Source organism: Zingiber officinale, chromosome 10A, assembly GCF_018446385.1.
Source record: "Zingiber officinale cultivar Zhangliang chromosome 10A, Zo_v1.1, whole genome shotgun sequence".
Taxonomy (NCBI): domain Eukaryota; kingdom Viridiplantae; phylum Streptophyta; class Magnoliopsida; order Zingiberales; family Zingiberaceae; genus Zingiber; species Zingiber officinale.
The window spans coordinates 98,142,804-98,149,219 of record NC_056004.1 but is presented as its reverse complement, the minus strand read 5'-3'; positions in this window follow the sequence as shown (position 1 = coordinate 98,149,219).

The following is a 6,416-nucleotide window of genomic DNA, read 5'->3' as shown; positions in this document are numbered from 1 at the left end:
GTTAGCTTTGAAGGTCGTCTAGCCCAGACGTTAAACCGTAGAGCCGCGCCGATCGGTTATAAACATCCGCGCCGACGAGCACCGTCGTTAAAAATCGAGAGCCGCGCCGATCGGCTATAAACATCCGCGCCGACGAGCACCGTCGTTAAAAATCGAGAGCCGCGCCGATCGGCTATAAACATCCGCGCCGACGAGCACCGTCGTTAAAAATCGAGAGCCGCGCCGATCGGCTATAAACATCCGTGCCGACGAGCACCGTCGTTAAAAATCGAGAGCCGCGCCGATCGGCTATAAACATCCGCGCCGACGAGAGCCGCGCCGATCGGCTATAAACATCCGCGCCGACGAGCACCGTCGTTAAAAATCGAGAGCCGCGCCGACGAGCACCGTCGTTAAAAATCGAGAGCCGTGCCGATCGGCTATAAACATCCTCGCCGACGAGCACCGTCGTTAAAAATCGATAGCCGCGCCGATCGGCTATAAACATCTGCGCCGACGAGCACCGTAGTTAAAAATCGAGAGCCGCGCCGATCAGCTATAAACATCCGCGCCGACGAGCACCGTCGTTATAAATCGAGAGCCGCGCCGATCGGCTATAAACATCCGCGCCGACAAGCACCGTCGTTAAAAATCGAGAGCCGCGCCGATCGGCTATAAACATCCGCGCAGACGAGCACCGTCGTTAAAAATTGAGAGCCGCGCCGGCGTCTATAAACGTCCGAGCGGAAGGCCGACGAGCCCCGTCGTTAAAGATCGAGAGCCGCGCCGATCGGCTATAAATATCCGCGCCGTCGAGCTCCGACGTTAAAGATCGAGAGACGAGCCGGCGTCTATAAACGTCCGAGCGGAAGGCCGACGAGCCCCGTCGTTAAAGATCGAGAGCCGCGCCGATCGACTATAAATATCCGCGCCGTCGAGCTCCGACGTTAAAGATCGAGAGACGAGCCGGCGTCTATAAACGTCCGAGCGGAAGGCCGACGAGCCCCATCGTTAAAGATCGAGAGCCGCGCCGATCGGCTATAAATATCCGCGCCGTCGAGCTCCGACGTTAAAGATCGAGAGACGAGCCGGCGTCTATAAACGTCCGAGCGGAAGGCCGACGAGCCCCGTCGTTAAAGATCGAGAGTCGAACCCGCGACTGGGAGCTTACTGGACGAAACTAAGTACGCCAAATAACAAGCGTTCGCAAGTACTAAATTGATTAAGTCCGATCGGCCATCAGCTTGCCAATACTTCGCATTCACTGAATGCAAACAGCATAGCCAAGCGCTAAACGATGTCGAGGAAAACAAGTGAACTGATTGACCCGATCGGTCGTCTAGTGGGGAACACGTCGAGCTTAACTGACTCTACGAATAAGCACCAAATAGACAAAAGACGGCAATGAAGGGGGCAAACAAAAATACAAGGAACACAATTGTGCCGAACGGCCCGTACAAAAGTTTTACATTCGCAAAGCGGATGAATTATAGACAGTACTTAAAAGAGCTCGCCTCACTCCGGGTCCTCAAAATTAAAAAAGGCGTCCGGGATATCATCTATCATGGCCGCCAGGTCGGAAGCGGGAATGTGCATCCCTGCGGGAAGGTGGCCACCCTTCTTCAAGTACGCCATGGTGACCTTGACCGCCTCGGCAAAAGTTGAGGAAACGTTGCCGCCAAATTTTGCGCCGAACCGTTCCGAGTGGAGATATTCTTGGCGCGCTGCTGCTAGGCGACTCGACTCTCCCTCCTTATACTGTCTGAGCGCCGCCCGGGAGGCAATCAGTGAATCTTGAAGAACTTTCTGGTCCACCTCCGCTTTAGTACGTTCAGCGGAGCGCCCATCCCGTTCGGCAGCTAATTGGGCTTCCAGATTCTTAGACTGCTGATCTAGGGCTCGGACTTCGACTTTCATCTTGTCCAGATCAGCAATCGCCCGCTTCTTCCGGCTGCTGGCGCGCTTCACGTCTGCGTCGCGTGTCTTCACCAGGCCTTCAAGTCGAGTCACCTCTGTAGCCAGGTTGGCGGCCTTCTTCTGTTCGGCCTCGAGGGCTTGTTTCTCCCGCTCGGCCGTGGGACCTCCCGACACTTGGAGTTTTTCCAGGAGATCCTCCAACTCGGCTAGCCGATGGCTAGTGGCGATTTGTTCAGCCCAACGCTATAAAGAAATAATAAAATCAGGAGCCGAACGGTAACATGGCACGGGAAGAAAAATGAACGTACCTGAGTGGCTTGCTGCATGTTGTTATCGCCGAGCTGCTTGGGCGTCATGAGGGCCACTTGAATCTACGCATCCTCAAAAAGCTTGGAGAGCGGACCCGTCAAGATTATTTCGTGAACGGGGCTCGATGGCCGATCGGCGGACAGTAAATATTCCTCCGATGGGAATCGGAGGGTAGTCTTGATGGTCGGGTGGCCGGCCGGCACTTCTTCAGCTGTAGCCGCCTGGCCCGAGGACTCCCCATAGGTGAAAGTTTCGCCCAACCGTCGCAGGCGATGACGAGTCCGGGTAGGAGAGCCGGAGGGTTGTGCGGTGGGCGAAGCCACAGGGGTCCCGATCTATGATGGCGTGTGAGCAGGCGAAGTTACGCCGATCGACGCCTGTGGTTCCCCCTCTTGGGTCGGCGGAAGGCTGGAGTCTCTTCGACGTTTTCGCCGAACCTCCAATGGTGGATCCTCGACCTGGGGGACGTCCAGCTCGGCGGGGGCTGAGGAAACAGGATCCGCCTCAACCTCCGTTGAAGCGGATGGGACACTGCTTGTGGGCGATCGCGCCCCTCTCCTGCATCTGCCGGGCGGCTGGGGATGAGACCCCTCTCGGCGAGCTCTTTTTTGGTGGCCGCTTCAATTTCCACGGACTTTAATTTCAAATGAGCGGTAGCCTTGGAGCGCCACATGACTTCAGCTGCAGTAAAAGAAATTAAAATCAATTAGACAAAAAAGACTAAGAGAGTAAAGAATCCTTACTCATGCGGAAGGGGATATTTGCCCGAACGGGAGACAATCCGAAAATATACAACACCCCCTTGAGAAGCAACTGGTCGATCTTGTATCACGACCGACAACCGGCCGCATGAAGATAGGCCGGATTGTTTCCGAACTTGCCGAGCTCCTACTGAGCGCAATGGACGCGTCCGCCATTTGTTCAAATGCCGCCGCCGAAGTCGGATATAGAAGAAAAACTCCTTCCGGTGTTGAGGTCGGCATATTATCAAAAATTTAAAGCCTATTCTACTTGAAGATAAAATATCCCTCCGGTTGTTTGGGGTAGAAGAAGAAGTGGAATATTTTGGGGTCAAGAGGGATACTGTGCAGCTTGAAGAGGACGACCACCCCGCTCAGCAGCCTAAAGGAATTCGGCACAAGTTGGCCGAGTGGGATGCGAAAATAGTTACAAACCTCTAAAATAAAGGGATGGGTAGGAAATCTAAGGCCGCCCTGGAATTGGTCTAGAAAAAAACAGATGGTGCCGATCGGGGGTCATGGGGCCGATCAGACGGGTCGGCTATAACCCATACATCCGAACAAGGCGCCGAGCGCCCTCCTCATCAAATCGACTCTCCATGGTCAGGTACCAAGGACCATGAACACCAACAGCGGGTTCGGAGGAGCTTGCCATCTCGGAGAAGCAAAAAGATAGCAAGAAATCGAAGGAATGGGAACAAAAGAGGCAAAACAAGATGGGATGACCTTGTAAACGAAGGGAGAAGACTCACGGAGAAGGAAACGGACGGAAAGGATCACCGGTGAGATGGTAGCCGCCGAAAAACAGGAACTGGATCGTCAGAGGTCACAGCAGAGAAAGAGACAGAAGGACAACGCGCAAGCGAATAGGCGGCGAAGGAAGGAGACGGACGCTTTATACGGCTGAGGTCGGTCGGCCTCCGCCGTCGGATGCAGCTCACGGGAGACGAGGTCATCATCTGACAGTCCATTTCAAAGCAATCGGCGTCCCATCGTACGGATCATCATCGCCACGCAAGAGGAGCCACGTGGCGCTCTGTCACCAGGCGCAATTAAGGCGCCCATACCGCGCATGCTTCGGCTTAATGAAGAGGATTTGCGTGATTTTCGAGAAGATTTAGACAAGCAAGCATCCACGTTGAGCGACAAGACAACCAAAATGAAGGGCCGAGCGGCTAAGTTTGGCATAAGGGCCGAATGACTCAAGGGATATTATAAGCAATGGTAAGGCGGCGACCGCCCGCTCGGACACATAGTCCAGTCAGTCGGACTGATCCGGCGGTAAGAATGGGGGATCCACTTCCTGAAGGGTCTCAGCTTGAGGACAGATGGAGGGCTGACTAAGCGGTTAATGGCCGCGCCGAGCAGCTGAGTAGGTCCGAGCGGAACCAAAGATAACCCAGTCATGGACCGGGGTTTCCGACGCCAAGGCAGGAGAACCGAATGGCCGATCGGGGCGTCTGCCCGGTTGGGACCGAAGGGCCGAGTGGGTGGTCCGTTCGGCCAGGCTAAGGGCGAGGGTATGAAGGTTAGCCGAGCGGCCTATTCGTTCGGCTCAGGATATGGGGTGTCAGCAAGGGTATGTTTGATGATTACGCCGTACACAAGAGTGTACGATGGAGGATCTCGCCGTCACATCATGGAGAGGTTGATATAGTGGCGGTATGGCCTTATGGGCGTCTTTCTGACAGACCCATACCTGGACATGATCCTTCTGACAGACCCTTACCTGGGCATGGTCGAAAGCAGGTGATTGCTTTGATTGGCGTGCCCAGGCTCCTTCGAGAGGTCTATATAAGGTCTCCATTTTTTCACCGGAGGTACGCAAGTCTTCATCTGGAGGCCACCTTCTTGTTATTTCTCGCCTGACTTGAGCATCGGAGGGCCGTCGCCGGGACACCCCTCCCGGCTCGGTTTTGCTGCAGGTTCGCCGGAGCACTCGAGGATCCAGTAGGGAGCGCCACGTGCCCAGTGTCCGTTGACTCCTGGTTCGGACAGGATCACATGTTATCCACATAAGACAAATTTTAAAAAATAAAAATCCTTTTTATTTTAATTTGGGCCTGCCACACCAAGCTTGAACCCAAGCTAGGGTCGGCCACCTTGAAGCACCCATGAACCAAACTTTGGCTGGCCCTAGCTTGGTCTCCAAGCTAGCTTGGCCGGCCCCTTATGGGATGGGTAAGAAGGTGGGTATAGGTGGGTATAGTATTCTATAATTAAGAGGCTACGATAGGGACCGAGAGGAGGAATTGATTTTGGTCTCCCGATAAAATTAAGCATCCCGTGTTCGCCCCGAACACACAACTTAATTTTATCAATAATAATTCATTCCACTAAAGAACTATTATTGAACTACCGCACCAATCCCAAATTACATTTTTTTGGGCTCCTTCTTATTATGAATGTGTTAGTCTCCCTGTGTTTAAGATATCGAATGCCCACTAATTAAGTGAGTTACTGACAACTCACTTAATTAATATCTAGCTCCAAGAGTAGTACCACTCAACTTCATCGTCATGTCGGACTAAGTCCACCTGCAGGGTTTAACATGACAATCCTTATGAGCTCCTCTTGGGGACATTCTCAACCTAGATTACTAGGACACAGTTTCCTTCTATAATCAATAACACACACTATAAGTGATATCATTTCCCAACTTATCGGGCTTATTGATTCATCGAACTAAATCTCACCCATTGATAAATTAAGGAAATAAATATCAAATATATGTGCTTGTTATTATATTAGAATTAAGAGCACACACTTCCATAATAACTGAGGTCTTTGTTCCTTTATAAAGTCAGTATAAAAGAAAACGACCTCTAATGGTCCTACTCAATACACTCTTAGTGTACTAGTGTAATTATATAGTTAAAATAAACTAACACCTAATTACACTACGACCTTCCAATGGTTTGTTCCTTTCCATCATGGTCGTGAGCTACTGTTTATAATTTATAAGGTACTGATAACATGATCCTCTGTGTGTGACACTACACACCATATTATCTACAATATAAATTCCTTGAACAACTACATTTATCATAAATGTAGTCATTTGACCAATGTGATTCTTATTTCTAGATAAATGTTTATATCAAAAGTTAGGCTTTTAGTATGATATTATCTTGGTTGTCGATGGGATTGAGTCTAATATGGGGGGCTAAAACTTAAAAGAACCCTAATGATAAGCTTGTGAGTTAGAAGAAGCCGACAAGCTTCCACAAGTGTGGGGCTGAAACACAAGAAGGTATTGGAGTCCAGCTTGCAATTTAATGTCTGAAAGTCATGCAACAACAATAGGAGAATAAAGTCTCCACCAACTCCATTAGATCGTAAGACAAGCTTGTTGGGCTTGTTATAGGAATATCAATATCACAAAATGAATCATCAAAATCAGTAAAGTTGGACCACTGATGAGCTGACCTAGAATATTAATCGGAATGAAAGTTCAAAGGGGGAAGGCTT